The sequence below is a fragment of the Pleuronectes platessa genome, chromosome 7 (assembly GCF_947347685.1).
Source record: "Pleuronectes platessa chromosome 7, fPlePla1.1, whole genome shotgun sequence".
Taxonomy (NCBI): domain Eukaryota; kingdom Metazoa; phylum Chordata; class Actinopteri; order Pleuronectiformes; family Pleuronectidae; genus Pleuronectes; species Pleuronectes platessa.
Window position 1 is genome coordinate 26,343,712 of NC_070632.1, and position 21,035 is coordinate 26,364,746.

The 21,035-nt window shown below is 40.2% G+C and overlaps 1 long non-coding RNA gene across 3 annotated transcripts; it reads right to left on the bottom strand.

Annotated features, from left to right (window-relative positions):
• Positions 1-17,573: 17,573 nt before the first annotated feature.
• Positions 17,574-20,584, bottom strand: LOC128444950 (uncharacterized). 3 transcript variants are annotated; one of them, XR_008339217.1, is made up of 3 exons: positions 20,218-20,584; positions 19,320-19,392; positions 17,574-17,916 (listed from the first exon to the last, which is right to left on the bottom strand). It is a non-coding gene; the product is annotated as an uncharacterized LOC128444950 (long non-coding RNA). The 3 variants fall into 3 exon arrangements; XR_008339216.1 differs by having other exon boundaries at positions 17,574-17,939; XR_008339218.1 differs by lacking the exon at positions 17,574-17,916 and adding an exon at positions 17,957-18,136.
• Positions 20,585-21,035: the final 451 nt, after the last annotated feature.

Consider the following 21,035-nt stretch of genomic DNA (forward strand, 5'->3'; position numbering starts at 1 on the left):
GCAGGTCTGCAGTCGCCCCTTCTTATTGCTTTATGAGGATAAAGATCTCTGACCCAAATAGCTGTCTTTAAATAACAGTTCACTGGCCCCCATTCAAACCACCAGCTCACCATCATACCAACTTAACCCCAAACCCTCTTTCTTTTGTTTCTACAAGTGATAACAGATTTAATTATCTCAGGACCTTGCTTCCATTACATACTGATATGTGTGCACAGCTTGAAGTCAGAGGCTTTCGCTGTGCAATTATAACTGTAGGTGAAACGAAACAAAGGTTGGGCTGCAGTTATCTATCCCACGTCCACAATGAGCAGATAAATTAAAACATGTGGCGTTTTCAAGGTAATTTTCACAAGTCCCCTGAGAAAAAAATCTTTCTTCTCTCTTCTCTTCTTATTTTCAGCTCTCCATCATTGTCTATTGTATGTGTTATGTATCTTTCTTTAATACCTCAGTACTTTACTCTGACGTTTCTCAGTCAACTGCAGAAAATATCAAAACCTACTCTGCTGTAAGAATACAAATAACAACAACTCCATTGTGTGTGCAGACGGTCGTCCAATAGCCAGATGGTCAGTTGTTCGATCCCCGGCTTCTCCTTTCCGTGTGCCACAGTATTCTCGGGCAAGACATGGATAACAATTGGCCCCTGACGGATGCAGTGCCTGCAGTGCATATGTGACGTGTGATAGAGAAAGTGCTGCACATAGATGCACTGTATAAATGTGTGTGAATGGGTACAGTAGTGGGACAGTAAAGCACTTTGAGTGGTCATCACTAGAATTGTGCTGTATAAATACAGATCATTTACCATTTAGTCTTAAGTGATAATACATTTTGGACTGTGTGACTTGAGGTTTTGTGTGGAAGTGAGAAATAAATGAACAAGAAATTAAATGCACTTTGAGATCTATCCGCTTATCTGGATTCACTTGTAATAATAATACTGACAATATTTATAAATACACGTGGACAACTCTCGGCCCTGTACACGATGTAGTGTTTCTACTGCGGGGTGGGGCTCAAGCATTATGCAGAGACATGTCAGCTATCATTCAGTTTTACAGTTCATCCTATTTAAGAACATTTGCTGTCATTACACAGAGGATTCTGCTGCCATAAATAAAGGCCACTGGCTGAGCTAATGATTTACAAGGAAGTAAAATATGCATGCAAGTTAAACGCAGATGAATGGGGTCATCTCTTCAGTCTTAAGTAAAACTGTCGCTCACTGTAAGCGTCAAACTTTACTTTTATGTGATTCTCTCAAATGGATATGAGCATTTTAAATAACGGCACTGTCAAAGAAGCAGCAACGAGATCTGGTGCCAAAAAAACTACCAGTATGACCTTGTTCACCTGCATTCATTGCTCAGTAGCAGCTACAGCATGAGTTTATTTTTTCCTCCATTTTTTGGAGAAACCAGCAGGAGTTAACAGATCTGTCAATGCTTCAAAGGCAAACAAGAGATAAGGCAGACATGACAGTTCTGTGCACAAAAAAGTGCCATGCCAAAGTGTCTTTCTTAATTGTTCATTGAAAGCCATCAAACAGTAGGAATTCACTTACAGAGAACTGGCCATAACTGAAGCTCAGAGCAATTTAATTATCTTTGCTAAAGCAGCATCAACATTATGGCGTCATGCTTTCTCCCTTTGTACACTAGCCAATTATACAAGGTTCAGCTTAAACCTGCCACTATGTGCATGTGTTCGCGACCCTCAGAGAACACAGAAAATATGAATAAAACACTCCTTTTGCCTTACCCTTGAGAAGCGAGTGACCTTTCACACACATTTCCGAACGTCTATTTATCCAGGGACGTTTTCTCAGTGTCCTGCTCACTGGTATTTCTAGCTCCGCAAACTCTGCCTTTACACAAAATTCACTACAGAGAGGTGCCGTGTACGGCTATAATCCTCTGTTGTCTGCCAATGAGTACCAGGAAGGAAGAATGTACTCGTCATATACCCAGTGTAGTTTTCTCATCACTCACCATGCAGTCACATACAATAGATGTGATTCCAGCAGCTAAATGCAAGGTTATGGTCAGGCAAACATCAGCGTTCTAAGAATTTGCTGTTATTTTCATGACATTCAATAAGAATCAGAATCAGCTTTATTGGCCATGTATGCATACACATACAAGGAATTTGAGAGAAATAGTGCAATGATGTAGAGTGCAGAGATGCTAGAATAAATATGGGAAAGATTGTTACAGGATACTTTATATACATGATGTAGATGGAAAATGTATATATATATATATATATATATATATACACAATTTTGAATATAAAGTCACCGGATCATTGCACACGGATTGTTCCTGACAATGTATGACTGATTAATTCACAACATCACAATCATAACATGAACTAGAATTACCGCTCAGTGGTTGTTTGCCTCTGCCAACCACTGAAGTTTCCATGTATATATTTCTACATCAGTTTTTTTCTCCAGATTCATACATAAACCGAGTCTGAAGAAATTGAGATATGGCGTTCAGGAGAATGATATCTAGCCCTGTACACACATATGCAGTGTTGAGGACCTCACTGTGCATGAGTGCCCAGACAACTTGGAGGTCATCGCTAGATTTTCTTCACTGTTTAACCAAGGGACAGCCAAAATGTATGGTGTGTCTCTAATTGTTTTATATGGATTGTGTAAATCCTGAAATAACTTTTATCATCCGATATGACAACTCATTATTTGTCATGTTATTTTTTTGACTGTATAAGGACAGTGGGGATCAGAGTAAATAGTCAGCACACCATCTGCTAATAGAAAAACTAAAAAACAATACAATGGATGGTCGTTGATATGTAACAAGTCCTCTAGGACCTCCCACAACCGTCTGGTAACCTACCGTGAAATAGAAAAGGTAAATGTCATGGTATCCGACCAATGTAACATTGAACCAGTTTGGCTGATATCTGCTAAGGGCTTACCCATTGCGCTAGAAATCATATCTCAGTCATTTTGGCTGAGTGGCAATACAAGATTTACCGATATTATCTAGTACAAAATGTTCAATTGTAAGTCAAAACTACATGTGAGATACCACAAGAACTTCCCAAGAACACACTAATGAAAATAAACTGCAAAAAAACATGTCCTTTTCCTTTTACTGCTGCACAATATGTCACCATGTACATGAAATATTGTATAAAATTAACAGCCTCTTTAAACAAAACAATTTAAATAAAGATAGTATTAGCATTTTTTATATATGAGTAGGATAAGAAGCACTAAAAAAAACTAAAAGAAGCACTAAAAAGATAGAAGGCCCATGAACTGCATATGGAATTGTATTAATGCCACATCAAAATTAGTCAAATATGCTGAAAATAGTTGTTGAGTAGATACTTTGGATGTGGATTACTCCAATACTACACAGTAAAAATACTTCATATAATTTGTACAACTCGCTGCAAAAATTAAGCCTATTGAAGAACAGGTAGCATCAGAGTATAATACAAGAATTCCTAAATCTCTTCAAGTTGATATTTCTCTAAATTGATAATCTGTTCAAGTTTAGATTTTTTTAATTTGACACACTGGAAACATTTTTGTCATGTGAATATAAAACAATCTTGTTTTCATATTATGTATTTTGTCTTGAAAACCAAGTCATCAATGGATTTTTCTCACACTTAATCAGACTTATAATTAATTGAAATTGTAATATTTTTGTTCTGGGACCGTAAAGATTTCATGGCCTCTTATCAGGTAGGTCTCTGATACCTTGAACACTTGTCTTTAGAGAGAGAGAGAGAGGGGGCGTGTGTAAGAGAGGAAACACCTTGATATATAAATTTATACTTTATCCAAACACCATAAACATAACAAGGCCTTGGTGCTCACCACTGATGACCTACAACGTTTAATCACTTCATTCCTCAGCATCCGTTTTGGAATCCATTAAGTTGGCTCGCATTGTTCAGTCCGGTTTTGGGTTATACAATTGAAAGGTTTCCTGCCCAGGCGAATGATAGAAAACACAGAAAAAGTAATTTATTCAATGTTCTGTCAGCTGAGCTGCAGTAATGTGCTGATGTGTTGCTGACTGTGTTAAACGGGTGATGTGTATCTGTGACTGTATAGACCAGACCAAGAAATATACCATATACACACGTAGATATTGATGAGGGCAAAAATAGTTTCTTAGAATGTTTAATAATTATAATAGCAATAATAATACAACTTAAAGTTCTGAACTGTTCTAATCAGCAAATGCAATAACAAATCAGCATTTGCTTATCAGTCATCAGCTAATCATGGCTAATCGTCAAGGAGATATATCAACGCTGATTCCCTCATGGTAAACGGTGTGTCATTGTACCAGTCAAGCTAATCTTCCCATCTAAAGCACATTTTCGTGCTGAATAGATCTGTTTAGTTTTCTTTTATTGATTTAGATTTATTGCACATTAGCGTCATTGTTTCTGAATTAAAACACATTAGTCTCCACCGCTGTGTGAGCACTGAACTGTCCGCTGTCTGATAACTGTTGGAGCAGAATAATACTCTGCACAAACAAACAAGGCAACACACTAAACACAAAAGCAATGAATAAAGAAGAGATGATACATATTTGTTCAGTCTTTAGCATAGTCTGGGCACCTGGTTCTGTGTGATATGTGGTGATCCATGAGGCTAGCATATTTGTTTGTGTTTGTCTTCTCATTTGCATAGAAATATGTGTGTTTTACTTACTAAAGAACATCTAAGGTCACCATTCAATTAAAACTTACCATTTCATGTTGTCATTGAGATTTCTCATCATAGCCTTACATCTGTATTACATCCATGGAGAAGCCACTCAGGTGTCTTTGCACCTTGAGGACTGAACATGGAGATGATGGAGGGAAGGTTCGCACAAGCGTTTGCCAACACTCGATTTGCATGGCATGTGCACAAAGGATAGAAAATAGCGAGCAGTTAAATGGAAGAAAGGCCTGATGACATATTTCTGCTGAAAAAGGAAAAAATATCATCCTTAAATGCTACTTCATTGAAATCATGAAACGTGGTGCTTACTCCATTCTAGATGCTACTCAGCAACTTTTTTCCATTTCTCATGATTTCTTACAACAGCTGAGTGAGCCAGAGTGAACCCTTCCAGGGTTCTGATCCAGTTATCAGAAAACCTTGATCATGCATTTATAACTAAAACTAACACTTTTTAACATAACCCTCCTAAGCATTATATTGTATTTACTCCGTCTGTCCAAGCTGAATTTCATAACAATCCAGAAAAGAAAGGTGTGTCAACATCACACTGTATAGATAGTATAGTGTATATTGGAGTTGTAGGTACATAAAGTATGTCGGTCCAAAAGATGGCAGGAAAACACAAACTTTTAATCTGCTTCGCATTTAGATGGTGGTGTTACTCCATATGAAAATCGGCTAAAGCTACACAGTGTACAATCTACTGATCCAAGGGTTCTATCTTGTACAGAGACACCTGGCACATTACTGTTATGCTCATCCAACTTGTATCGTTTTACAGTAGAATAGCTTATTCCCTGACTGGGCTCTAAAGACCACCGGGGCTCCTGAAGGCTGTTCCAGAGAGTTCCAACAATAGTTCAGCTTTAGAAGAATTAATTATGGGGACACAGTATATAATGACTACAGCGTCTCAGCTGGAGTTCCTGGAGATAAATCTTAATTACATTAGACTCTTATGTTGCCATTTGAAAGAATAACTGTGGAAACTATGTGGCCACCAATGTGTCCAGTTAGATATCCATCACACTCCTAACTCAAGTCATAGCTCATTTATGTACATCTCCACTAGAGGTCTGTTTTGCTCTGTGAAGCATTGCTCATCCACCTATACTGCTTTGAAGTTTCATGTTTGAACTGGTCAGGGGCGACACATGTATACACATCAGGGAATTTTAAGTGTATATCGTAATACAATATTATTATGATATCATGACATCCCGTATAAATTATGATGACCAGTTGATCCAAATGATCTTCATTTGGATTAACTGGTCTCTAATGTTACTGGTTATAAAATTGAAGAGCATTATTATATCATGTCATTTTTCTACCATATGATCATAAAAGATTTTGCGATCGCTGTTAGCTTCATATCATGTCTTTGCTCCAATAGTATTCAGAGATAGCTCGAAAATGCATTTAATTCACGTTATTTCCTGGCTTCTCTTTGAATTCATCTCTAACATCTGTGACAAACATCTTCTAATGGGAAATACATTTTTCCTCATTAAAAGCTTTAGATTCTCTCTCTAGCATTTGCAAAGAGGTGTTTGGAAATATGATTTTTGAACTGTAGATTTGTTGACCTCGACCTTAGACCTATCAACTCCAAAAAGTAATAACAAATATATAAAAAGGGTCTTTCATGTGTTAAGTTAACACGGGCCAGGTGGTTTAGAAAATCATGACTAAAAAGCAAAGGTGGACTTCCACATTTATTGCTATGTTAATTTCTAAATATAAGCCACTGTTGGTCGTTTATCAGATGAAGTTGCAAATTTAGGAATCACCTTTATTTCCAAGCATTGTAATATTTACATTAAAATGCTTCGAAATGGCTCAATGTATTTTCCTAATGAGAATATACCATGGTGATAAAGATAATGACATATATATCCACAATTTCACAAATGTTGTTACAGAAATCTTCATGCAATCCAGTTGCACTTACATTTCCTTCCCAAAAATGGCAGGGATGTTCAGGCTCAGTAAAGAAGAAGATAGGAGAAGACACTGACTGCAGCTCACACTTTTCCGTCCAAAGAGCTCTGCTGCCTATTAGCTCTTCTCCTGCCTCAGCCCTGATGCTGTGAGGACTTGAGACACACACTTCAGAGCATCAAATTAACTTAATTTGGGTTTGGATGTCATCCTCCACAAAGCGGCCTTGGTTTGTCCTTGACATAACCTCTGACTATAGCCTGCTCAGTCCAGGAACACAGCATTTCTCTGAGGCCGGGAGGACTGAAGGCTTCAATGAGCGAGGAGAGCAGCTATTTAATTCGCAGCATGGCTACTTTGCTGCTAAGTGGTCTCCTCCATTTCCTAAGCTTGAGTATTTAAGGATGATTTCTCTCCCCTCCTTGGTTGCCCAATACTGTTTGGACAATACAAAAGATGGGGCATGGTAACTGACAGTGCAAAAAATTACCACACAGGTTGAGAGTAATGGGTGTCATTTTGTGCTGCTCCAGTCGAGTGTTGAGACGTTGGCGAACGATCTGATTCTTTTGAACGGCTCTTCGGTGTGAGCGAAGGAAGCAGAGTCGTATTTGTCTGACAGACGTTTTTTCTGAGCGCCTGCCTATTTGCTGTAAGGAAACCTTTATATGACCTTAAACTGTTTAAACGGCATAGTTTGATTGTAATGTGTGTGTGACTCAGCCCCACCAGCAGTCAAACAGACTCACATGTATGTATTGCATTCAAGGCAAGGCAACATTATTTGTGTGACAACTTTCATACAAGGGGTAAATTCAAAGTAGAGGGATATGGCGTCGCATTGTGTTTTGCTCCAAATGCAGATTATTGACATTAGGTCTGACAAAACCAGTAATTTAGTGCTGCTATACCACACATGCCAGAAGATTGTGTTGTATTGGTGGGATATCTAGTTTCAATCCGATCCAAATCTATTATAGTGGTTAATTTGGAGATAAACCTAGTATCCCCGTCTCCTTAAAAAAAGGCAGAAAAGAACGATGAGCTGTTGAAAAGACGATCCAGCTCCCTTCAAAGGGCCGTGATTCCCATCTCTGCTATATTCCCTCTTTTTGAACACAAGTAAAAGAAATCTAAGGTTTTTGGATTGAAGCACCAATTTCACTGCCAGGGGGGAGTAACCATTTTAACTGCTCAGCAAGAAAGAACACCAGTCTTCATTGTTCACTTGTGGCGAAAGCTTCCCATGAATATTTTGCTGCGTTCAATCTCAAAGCTGTAGGTGGTAGGCTTTGTATAGTTCACTGTTTGGACCCTTTGTTTGTGAGATCATTCCCTATGTGAACTGTTAATAAAATATATTTCTATGACCCAGTGCCATAGTATCAAGGCACAGACTGCCTTAGCCCCTCAGCATCTACTATATGAGAAAGACATTCGCTGAAATGTGTGCATTCAGGGTTTAATTACACCTGGGAGCTAAAAGTACTTATTTTATGGTTTTTCGTTTTTTCCTCTAGGATTTTTTCCAGCAGTCCCTGCTGCTTCTTACCTACAACAAAGTCGCAGCTTTCACCTTCTCTCATCATACATAAGATTGATAACAGCATAGAAAAACTAAGATGAAGATAATGACACAGTAAAAGACGTGTGGACTTCAAATCTAACCAGGGAAAGCACTCAGACTCATGTTTGCCTTTTACCCACACTCCCTTTGTAAAAAAAATGATAATAATAAAATAAAAGTTACACAAGAGGTTTGGTTGAGTTAAAGCCACACTCATCATTGACCAAGACAGATAATCAGATTAAATTGATGTCTGGCACTGAGCACGGACCTATTTGGTTTTAGGTCACAACTGCATGCTGATTTGGTCTTTTCAGTCAGGTCAGGCTCCTTTTTCATGAGCACCTTCTGGAGGCAACCAACCGGCACCAGCCTCATCTACCATTGAGGAACGTAACATTGATAATCAATTAAAAGCTTTGTGGACCCTGTTGTCCTTTCTTACAATTGTTGAACAGTTATATTCTGCATTATATAAAGATACAACCCTTCTTGATTTGCCCAATTTCTGCTTCTCCTCTTTATCCTCGCTCTTTCAAAAGCTAACAACCAAATCCTCCCTGTTTACACCGGCACAGCCATGATCAGTGAATGTGAGGGGTCACGTGATATGCTTTTTCAGCGTTTTTAATTATGATGGAGATTTAAGCTTATATGTTGGGAACCAGTGGACTGAACTATCTAAGTGTATGTAAAGTAGGGAAAAGTAGCTACAACAGCAAAATGCTGCTGAAGCATTGATGACTCAGGATCAATGATTTGTTTAGCTATCAGTCACAGGAGGCACTTTACTGCACTAAAAAGTACTGTTACTGTGGAACTGTAACAGTACTTTAAATACATTGCTGATAATAATAGGGTAGTGATTTCATACTGTCTCACTGTTTCCACTGAGTTTTAGTCCAAAATGCTAACAGAGCTTCCCGCTGCTCAGCACCCGGATGACCCAGTGTACTTTTTACCCTGTTAAAAGGCAGCTGTCCAAATACTGTGTAATTCCTGGTTGTGTTGAGTTCATGTAATATAAATGGAATAAACTGGATATAATACATTTCCCTTCCCCATATTAAATATCTTTAGAGTCAGTCCTTCTAGAAGTTCATTATCTGGCAGAGATCAGTTTCATTGAGAGAATGTTTAACAGCAGGAAAGTGGCTCAGATGTTTTCAGCCGCCTTATTGGCACAAGAGTGTCTGAGATCCTGGAGAGGCTGTATGACAGTAGGTTCGGTGGTCCACTTTTTATTTGTATAGCCCATATTCACAAATTACAATTCGTCTCATAGGGCTTTAACATTGGTGTGACATCCTATGTCCTTAACCCTCAGAAAGAGTAAGGAAAAACTACTAAAAACCCTTTTATCAGGGTAAATATACGTAGAAACCTCAGAGAGAGCCACATGTGAGGTATCCCTCTCCAAGGACGGACAGAAGTGCAATAGATGTCAAATGTAGGAAAACATCTTCAAGATTAAAGTTTTTAGCAGCATTGATGAGGGTAAACATCCTGAAGGATAACTTCAATACTATATGTCAAGCAGTCCTGCTGCAATCATAGTCTATGGTAAGCAGCCAGCAAGATCATGATCTGCCATCCAGATCGGATGTCACTATGGTCCACAGTCATTGTCCACTGCCGCTTATTAGGATCCATCATCAGCCGCCGCCTCGGTCGTGGTCCACTACCAATATATGATGCCAACGCAACACAAGATCCGCCATTACCACTACGTTCAGCCCACACGATATAGAATCCGCCGTACTGGATACACCATTGCGACCTCTGATTAGTGGTCCACAAATCGTAATCCATGGTGCGAGCGATAAAGCAAAGGGACTCATGAAAACAAGTGATCTTCGCAATGGAATAAATAGTTAGCGTCAGCCTCTGCCTGCTGCACTACTCCTTGGCTGAACACTCTGGAGATTTCTGTCGTCTGAGAGGAGAATGTCCTGCTGTGTTTTTCATGTCTGAAAACGGCGTTAGCCTCAGGGCATTGAATCTATTGAATGTAATGACCTCTAAACACATGGAACCTTGACTGTGTGAGTGTATGTGTGTGTGTGTGGAGTGAATTTGTGTGTGTGTGTGCACATGTACTCATTTTTATAACCCTTTTCAGCATAAACACTGACTTTGTAAGGACCAGTAGACCTCATTGAGACCAAAGCTAATTCCTAATGAGGCTAAACATAATTTCTGAGGTCCTGAATAAGGTTGGAGGTCAGATGTGAAGTGTGGTAAGGTTAGGGTTAGGTATGAAGTGGTCATGATTAAGTTTAGGGATATGGTTTTGGTAGGGTTGTCCACAATGAATGGAAATAAAGGCAAAGTTGTTATAGGATAGCTGTGTGTGTGTGTGTGTGTGTGTATCTATTTTTATTTGGATCTCTTTAGCTCTATTTAAAGAATAGCAAAAAACAACAAAACGTTAAAGATATTTTCTGTATATACAAATAAACACTTCAGTAGTACGTATGTGACTGCAATTTTGAGAAAAACAAAGTATAGAACGTCAACCTTCCAATGTCACTATTGCATGCAAAACCACAAAACTAATTTAAGTAACTTAGGCACAGAGCATTTTGCAGAGGTGAACACACCCCTGAGAAACGTTTCTCTGCTCACTATGAAGATGGTGCATGACTTTCATAAATGACTTAACAAATGGAAGGAGTAAATGAAGTGGACAGTTCCGCCCAACTGGAACATCTCAGAGGTTATACAATCTTGGAGCAAATAAGTTCACATCAACTTCCACAGGTCCAAGAAATGATGACACAGGAGAAACTATCGTGCAGCAACTAACTTTGTTGGTATTCCGACTCAGACAGCCAATACCCTATAGACTCAATATTAGTCACACATGCTTTTCTCCCCCTCTGGGTTTACAACAGAGCTGTTGTTATTTGTTTTACAGTCGTCTCAGCACAGTACACAAGAAAGGTTTATAAAACCTTCGACCGATACATATTTCCGTAAAGTCTGTCAGGTTCTGAACAATGAAAAAGTAGAATCTACTTTTGCCGCCAGATAGTTGAAATTCTGTTGACTGACATTTATATCGCTTTTAAATCAAATCACCCTGAGTAGCCGGTCAATTAATCTGGTTTTCAATTAACAAAGCAAGAATGTTTGCATTATCTCTGGTGATTCTGATGGAGCTGAGAGGAAAATTAAACAAGGATGCGATGGAATGCTAATGGCCACTGACAACCACACAGCTTCATTCTGCAGACTGTCCAATTGGTGTTCATGTGAAGCCAATGAAAAATGTTTTGCCAAGAAAAAGAGCAGAGTTCAACAACATAAAGATTCTGGTGATTTTGGTTAATTATAATTTTGGAAAAAGTGTTCACAATAATTTCCATTGAATAGATTTCTTGGTAACTATATGGCTTTTCACCAAAAAGTACAAGGAACATGTCAACTTGGTCATCACGGGAACCCCAGTTCTAAGTCTGTATGCTCTGTACAACCAGTTCTGTCCCTAAACCAGTGTTTTTACAAATATTTTCTGTCGTCCCCCTCAAATAGAGGCCTTTCAAAAGTCTATTCATTTCACACTTCACACATGACAACTTGCTTTTTGCATAATTCCTGCTGACCTGCATCTTGATAACCTTGCTTGCATCCGAGCCCTCTTGTTTATCAGATGAGTCTGACCGAAAACATACAGAAGAAATGTTTACTTTTGTCTGGAAGTTGGATCTGCGTCCCAGTATAGAATCACTGTTCTCAACTGTAATAGATGTCTAGGGACAACCACTGCATCCAGACACTTTTGGCAAAGACTTGACAGTTCACCTGTATTTTACCGTCTCAATGAATTTGCCTTACCAGGGTTTGCTTAGTTGTTTGAGTGAGTGATTGCCTCACACCTTCTTTCCTAGTTAGACATGTAGTGTTTTTTTTACTGAAAGCAATAACTGCTTTGAAAATAAGACCCAAGTTGTAATTGAATCCTGTAAGAAGAGCAATTAATGACCGTAACTCATGATTCATAAGTACAGATAAAGAATATACTGCTCAAAGATAAATTAATGCAAAATAGTACTAAATTGCGTTACTAAAAAACAAACCCTCTGCAATTCATGAGCCACACATTTGAGGTGATTGTTGACTCTTCCAGAAAAGTAAAAAACTGATTGTTCTGGTGAGAGAGGCCTTGAGAAGTTCACAGTAGCCTTTGTCATCAATTTGGGGCTTTAGCTGTGTAAGATTGCAATCAATAACACCAAGACAAACCAAATGTTCATTAGATGTCATGATAAATGTATGGAGTTAAATAATATTGCATTGATTCTTATATAATTTTGTAAATTACCCTTTAAATGAGTACCCCTTGTAGATGTCATAAACCAATAACAACCAACACATTAGACCCTGTAGATTAGGGCATTAAATTCATAGCTATCAAACATTTTTTTTTTCAAAGCTATATGATCCCTCAAGGTAATGTGAATGATATTGGTTACACTTGCAAAACAGCCTTTGACAAATTACAGCCTCACAGAGGGAAAGATGATCACAACGCAGAGGACTTACAATAAAACTCAAAGGCATAACAATTGAGGTTAAAGGTTAAGTTGAAAAGCTAATCTGCAGAAGATGTCTGCTTGACCACGTTGCTGTGCAGAACCAGCTTCCCTGCAACCAGCTAATCAATGCAGGCGGATACAGACGATGAGGGAGCAAAGACTGCAGGGAAAGTAGTTGAATCACATGGTCTCAGATCAATACGCAGTGGTGTATTTCACCTCTGCTAAGGCAATCGCCCACCACGGTCTGGAACACACACAACTCAATGGCCTCAAAAGCGGTTTCCATGAGATTGTGGGAGCGCGTTTTAATTCCTTAGCAAATTAAACATTTAACTTCACTTGTGTGTGTTGTCTTATATATCAGTTTTTCTCTGCATGTGATCCCACAGGAAAGATTAGAGACAATAATGGGAGGACTGACAATCTAAATTTGAATTTTTTTTAAAAGACAAGTCACAAGTCACAATGTTATTTTCAGATAGTCTAATCAATAGAGTCAATCTAACATCCAGGAGGCCTTTAGTTCCCCTGTACTAAGTGAGGTTTTCCCTGTTGTGGCAGTCATACACATTAAATCCTTCAGCTCCTCTTTCTGCCTCTAAAGACTAAAAAGCTAAAACTGTAGAAATTCAATTACTTTCCTCCTGCTGAATGCTTTAAATTCACAAAGAAACTGCTTCACTAAAAAAGAATAACTACTACTTTACTCTGGCTGACAAGTTTAGCAATATATCAGCTCCCATGACACCCATGCATCAGAACACTCACTCAACAATGAACCCTTTCTTATCCATGGCCTTATTGTAGATAGAAAAATTTACTTTCTCTGCTTGACTGAGACATGGCAAAATCAAGAGGATTGTACATCACTCAATCAAAGACACTGGACTAGGTCTGCTCCACAGGTTAAACACCATGCGCCTGGATCTAGCTGTGTCTAATCATCTTTCCATCCATTTCATTCTCAACAGCATCCAACGCACAATTTCACATTTCAGGACATTAAATAACAGATAACCAAGACCATGTGCAGACAATATGCAGACCATGTGCAGGTCTACAGCCCTAATCCTTGACAAAGACACTTTAACATTTCACCCCATCACCAACAGTGTCCAGTTTCTATGCCCCCTGGATGTCAAATAACCAACAGAAGAGCCTGACCTCTGCTCTAATGTCTTGAAATTCTTCCAGGATAAAGTTGATTCCATCAAACAACAGCTTCAGGTACTGGCCCGCTTGCAATTCAGTCTCTAGTTGCTTCCATTTGCCCTGACTACTGCAATGGAGTCCTGTCTGGGATGACCAACAAAGTCCTAGACTGGTTCCAGTCTGTGAAGACCTCAGCTGCCAGTGTTCTCTCCTTTTTCAGCGTGGAGCCTCATCCATCTCCCTTGGCTCCCAGATAAATCTTGGATTACCTACAAATTCATCCTCGTACACAAAATCCCTCCAAGGCCTTGCATATATAGTTAGAGCTAATTAGTGCGCCAGAACATTACTTGTTCTATTTTATGACACATGACACACGGAGCTTCTCTTTCCAGCTTCTCCTTCCTCTTCTCCATCCCTATCCCCCTTCCCCGGAATCCCTTTGCTTTATCACCCGCAGATCCAGGGCCTCTGTGGCCGCACCATGTATTGCGGTTTGTGGATCGTACACCGGGGGTCGCGGTGGTGGATCCATTGTGGCGGATTCTGGGCTGATCGTGGTGCTGGTGGCGGACCCTGTGTCGCGTGGCATTGGGCACGGGCGGTGGACCAGGACCGTGGTGGTGGCTTGTGATGGGTCCTGGTGGGCGGCGGTGGACGGTGACTGAGGACTGGAGTGGCGTCTGGTCTGGATGGTGGATCGTGGTCTGGATGGTTGCTGACCATGGACTGTGCTTGCAGCGGGACTGCTTGGCATGTCATGTTGGGGTTGTCCTTCGGGATGTCTACCCTCATCAAATGCTGCTAGAGACTTTAATCTTTAATCTTGAAGACTTTAATCTTGATGATGTTTTCCTGCACGTGGCATCTATTGCACTTCTGTCCGTCCTGGGAGAGGGATCCCTCTCATGTGGCTCTCTCTGAGGTTTCTACATATTTTTACCCTGTTAAAAGGGTTTTTAGTAGTTTTTCCTTACTCTTGCTGAGGGTTAAGGACAGAGGATGCCACACCCTGTTAAAGCCCTATGAGATGAATTGTAATTTGTGAATATGGGCTATACAAATAAAATTTGATTGATTGATTGATTGATTGATTGATTGATATCGGACCTACTTCAACCTTAAACCCTGTCAGAGATTCTGCGATCCTCCAAAAGAGTCTGCTAAACATCCCTCAAACTCTATAACTATTATAACCACATGGGGTGGATGTGGGTGTTGGCCATCCTCTGGCCTGGACAAATATACAGATTCTTCGATGTATTGGTAAAGCTTAGCTTAAGATAACACACATACATTTGGAACTATTCTGCCTCCTGTGCTCAGCTGGGATTTTTTTTTTTGAATATATACTATATTCAACTATTTATCCCTTCTCTTGTTTCCATAGTCTAAATGGGTTGGGAGAGTCACAGAGGAAAAGTTTAAGGAGTCTGATCACATGGTTGATTAACATATAATTTATCACCGCAGGTAGAAATTATATTTTGCCGTAGAAGAGCAGGAACTACTTTGCAAGATTTCGATCATGTTCTTTTGTAACCTGCATGAAATGTCTTTCTTTCAACCAGTCATTTCTCAAAATGGAACGCTCGGAAAATGTAGTATAATCTAGCGTTCAATGCTGCTACTCAAGGCCCTGTTGGTGTTGATTTTTGCAATTTTAATCAGGGAGTGATTCACACCCAAGATTCCAGGGGTACTATACTGCCTGCTGTGTTGATGACCCTACCACAAAGCAGCTAACTATTTAGCAGAGAAGATTCCTCGAAGTATTCTTGGTTCCTAAAATGACCATGAAGAAGGCTGAGCTAAAGACCTCACTTTCACTATTTTTTGAAACCCTCAGTTAATGGAAATAAGCAACTGGGTATTATTGTGAAGGCCTTCGGCGTGCAAAATGTCCTATGGCCCCGAATGGGGTACTTTTCAACCAGCCGACCACACCACTGAATCACCACATCTCTATCTGATTTTTCGGGGGCACAGACTATTGGAAGCATGGTTTCTTGCCTTTTCCTACTATTGTATTCATTCAAGATAGCAACAGAAAAATGGGTATAAGTATGAATGACAATTGGCTGCCTCACATTAACCACACTGGGGCCTAGTATGTGAACTCCAGTCTGTGGAGTGACAGTTGTGCACCATTCAGGAACATCCACCTTGCAAGGTAGTTGAACAGAGAACACTAAACAACATGGATCGAATGAGCAAAAAAGAAAAGATGAAAGGGAACATTTTTCCAAATTGTCGTCCCATGAAGCCCCCTTTCTTCCTCTCCGTCACTCCTCTAAAGCAATTTGTCCTGCGAGATTGCCTCTGTGCTGTATGACAGGGAGAAGTGGCTGTTTATCAGAAGAGCTGGTATTTAACTTTGTAGGACATGTTTGTATTGATTGGGATTTGTAATTTTCTCCTGAGTAGATGGAGGTGCTAGTTGGAAGCTGGTGTGCATTAAAATTAATCAGGTATGCCCTCAGCATGGCTGAGTAAAGCCACAGTGCGGTGAGCCATGCATGATTCTCACAGTGATGAGAGGGCAGCAGGTAAATCCTAAAAATATACCTAGCACCTCACAGAAGCTCTGCTCCTGAGTTAAAGATGTAGAATGAAGTTGTATTTTCCACCCATAGGGAAGGTTAAAGTTACTATGCTAATATGGCACTATGCTTGCAAGCTACTAAAGGCCGATATATGCTTCTCCGAGTCCGTTACGGACGGACGCACGGACGGATTGGACGGACACTTTTTGATTTATAGTTCTACGAGCCTTTTTGTTGTGAAAACAATTCACCGCCAGAACAGTAGTTGGCGCAACGGAAGTCGAGCTTAGAGAAGCCTACCTCATGAGGTATATAGAAGAAGTCCACGCTGGTTTATTTACGCCCCCCGGCTCCTCACACACAACGATGGCAACTAACAGAAAAAGGATGTTGATGACGCGACAGTTTTTGCTGAAATAAAGTGACACCCAGCGTGTCAAAATGCTTATGTTATCGTGTCTTAGCGCAGCGGTTCCCCGGTCTTGTTTCCAAACTGCGTTGCTAATTCAACAGCTGCAACAGCTTGAAGCTACACGGAGGCAGCTGTCTTCCCCCCCAGCTTCCACACACAGTCAGCAGGGACACCCGATACTAGCTACTACCAAGTGTTTGCTTCTAACCTGACGGTGTTTGAGAAACAGTGTCATGACAGCCGTGGCAATAAAGTCAGCGGGTTTTTGCGCTGTTCCCACCGCAGTTAGCATGGTGGCTAGCCCGCTAGCCCCGTTATGAAAGTTCGTTACAACCATATGTGACCGCAGCCACCGTCAGCCGGACAACGCCGCTGGCTTAACACACTTGTCACATTAATCATAGAGTCGTAGTTGTGATTTTGGTTTATTGTGATGTAGGGAATGGAACAGGCCTTTGAGGTCCCGAAATGCTGTCGTTAGCGGACCAATCACAGCCAAGGGCTATCCGTGGGCTCTCCGCCATGCCGACATGTAGTTAGAAAAATCAGAGCTGTCCGAAAAGCTCTCACTGTTGCCACTAGGTTCTGTCAAAGTTTAGATATGATTATAATCTCCACACACCAGTGTTGTAAACAGTTCTCATATTAATTATATAATTATGTTTTCACACTGAGGGAAGTGGAGAGACTAGATGTGGTATGTTATCAACAGCTCTGTGGGAGATAATCACCTTGAATATTACAGATGAGGTCAAAAGACATTTTATCTATCTGTAAAATGTTTTATTTCTTTCAGTACTTTTATCCAAAGCGGCTTAAAATATGTGCATTTAACCACGAGGGTACAAACCAAGAGCCCAATACATCGGTTCTGCCTGAAATCTGTGGTGCTTCATACACAAACCAAAACATTCTTTAATAATGAGTTTCTTCTTTTCATTAGATGAAGCACTGCAGCACCTGATGTCCTCAGCAGCAACATGGTGGAGATTGGCAGCTTCAGGCTGCAACTGTTTAGAGTTGTCAGTCATTGCTAAGTGTCATGGATAATAGAGTTAATTTCTATATTCATTATGGTTGGTTAAAGAAATTGACACTTATTAGAACAATGTTTATCTTTTGCTTTCTGATTTGATACACTTTAGATAAGAACCCAGTGTCTTATTTTTCTTCTTTGCCATAAGAGATAGAACATGTCATCACAGCTGTGTCCTTCAGGCTCGTCCGTCCCTAATAAAATGATAGGAAACCTAAAAGGATGGCATTATTGTAGAGGAAGTGTTACTAAAGTCCGATATTAGCTTCTCCGAGTCCGTTACGGACGGACGGACACTTTTTGATTTATAGTTCTACGAGCCTTTTTGTTCTGAAAACTATTCACCGCCAGAACAGTAGTTGACGCAACGGAAGTCGAGCTTAGAGAAGCCTACCTCATGAGGTATATAGAAAAAGTCCACGCTGGTTTATTTACGTCCTCCCGGCTCCTCACACACAGTGAACGATGGCAACTAACAGAAAAAGGCTGTTGATGACGCAACAGTTTTTGCTGAAATAAAGTGACACCCAGCGAGTCAAAATGCTTATGTTATCGTGTCTTAGCGCAGCGGTACCCCGGTCTTGTTTCCAAACTGCGTTGCTAATTCAACAACTGCAACAGCCTGAAGCTACACGGAGGCAGCTAGCGTCCCCCCCAGCTTCCACACACAGTCAGCACGGACTCCCGATACTAACTACTACCAAGTGTTTGCTTCTAACAGCCGTGGGATTAAAGTCAGCGGGTTTTTGGGCTGTTCCCTCCGCAGTTAGCCTGGTGGCTAGCCCTGTTATGAAAGTTCGTTATAACCGTATGTGACCGTACACACATGCCGTGAGTGCTCTAACCAGCCACCGTCAGCCGGACAACTCCACTGGCTTAGCACACTTGTCACATTAATCATAGAGTCGCAGTTGTGATTTAGGTTTATTGTGATTTAGGGAATGAAAGTTTGAGGTCCGGAAATGATGTTGTCCCGAAATATTGGCGTTAGCGGACCAATCACAGCCAAGGGCTATCCGTATGCTCTTCGCCATGACGACATGTAGTTAGAAAACTCAGAGCTGCACGAAAAGTTCTCCGAGGAGCCCCGGAGAGGGCATTCCCCGGCAAAGAAGGCAGTCCTATCAGTCCGTGTCCGTCAAAATGGAGAAGCATAAATTGGCCTTTATGAACAAAGTTTGTATCCTTATTTTCTGTGGATATTCAAGTTCATGTATTTGAATATGCTTTTGGATCAAACTGTACACTACCAAGACAATGAATGTACAGTATGGAGTTATTTCACATTAAAAGTATTGCATATATTATTTAATACATTATGTATTATGTGCAATACTTTGCTTTGATTGTTTGTAAGTAATGAAAACAGGTCTGTACCTGGAGTCAGTGTTGAAGTGATGACTCAGTATTTAGTCTGGTTGGATTCCAGTTGTGTCTCATGTTGGACATCCTAGATGAAAATTCAACACAAATACACAGATATGTAGAGTCATAAATGTGCCAGGTTAACTCCTTAACAGACTTTTCCATTGTAAAAATTAAGTGTATTACTTCAAAGTTCTAATCATTTCAGCTTAGGACATATGTGGTGGACATCAGCCTCAGGTTCTCTATGAGACTGTCTATGCTAGTAAAGTTACACTTCCTATAATTTATTCATATTAACACAATAATTCAGTGAAGTCTGCCTGAGATTAATGATGTAAAAACTGAAGGTAGCAGACAAGTTTAGTTTTCACTGTAACACTTTAAAACACATCAGCACCAATACTCTGAATAAAGAGCTTTAGGAGACGTAAAGCTACTTTAAACAGCTGCTCTTAAAATGCAGATGTGACTTTAAATAATCACGTTTCAGTTGATCACAGTAAATCTGTTTCTGCAGAATAAATAATCACGTTTCAGTTGATCACAGTAAATCTGTTTCTGCAGAATAAGAATCTGTGTAATGTAGTCAAGTCAAATGGTTTGTCGAGTGAAACAACTTTACATAACATTAGATATCTTAAGTGCTGGAGCTTATTCTCCGGACCCACACAGTGTTCTGTCTCAGTTTAATAGATTCATCATCAAACTCTAAAACTTCTCCTTGCTGGGCGACCGGCTCATGTCGGTGTGTGTCGGTGTGTGACGTAATTACACCCGTTCGCATCGCCATTACTGCTGGTATCCTGACTGCAGGCTAGCGGAGCTAAGCTAACAAACCAGGTACAGAGACACCAATACATGCGAATCAGTTCTAACACATCTAAATAAAATACTAGACTTGACTTACCATAGAAATGGGAGCGCAGACGTCTTTAACTTGTCCGTCAGAACAAGCAGAACATCAAACCGTGTTATTCATCCGATGTGTGAGTGGAAGCGTTTCCTCGGTCTCATGAGTTGTTCACTGACCGGGGAGCAGCCTGTTAGCTCAGGTGAAGCCGAGCAGGCAGCGGGCTAGGAGTTGCAGTCGTCGCGCTGACTGTGACGTCACGTGAATTTCAAACCTCGATACCGCTTAAAAAATTCACCCCCCTCAGAGTTGTCATGAAGGAAGAACCTCGCGATTGAGACTAAAACCAATTTTTGTACCAGGGTGTAAACAGGTTTAATTCTGCTCTAAAGTCGGGCAATTTAACATGGTAGTCTATGGGGACTATCTGCTTCTTGGAGCCAGGCGTAGCGGATTCCCATGGAACTGCAGCTTTTTACACTTCCGTATCGGCTTCATTGCCCAGCCCAGGATGTTGCCCCTTGGTTAATATTAACTCCCCAATACGTTTTATGAGGGGTGTTTGGGTTACATTTTCTTAGGTAGAGAACACGAAGGCTTAAGTATTTCTGGTGAAACTGATACCCTAGTAATACACAAAACTGTAAAACAGCAATAGTCACACCGGTCTGTATTTTAAATATATGCCTTGAAACAGTTCTTTGGAATGAAAAAGAAGAATAGTTTGCTACAAATTAAGGGTTTAGAAATGTACAAATTATGACGATCATTTAATTAGATCAAAGAAATTGACCCTTTTGAGAAAATAAAGTAACAAAATTAGAATATGTACCTTATCAAATATTGAAACTATGCTGCCTTATAACCAAATAATA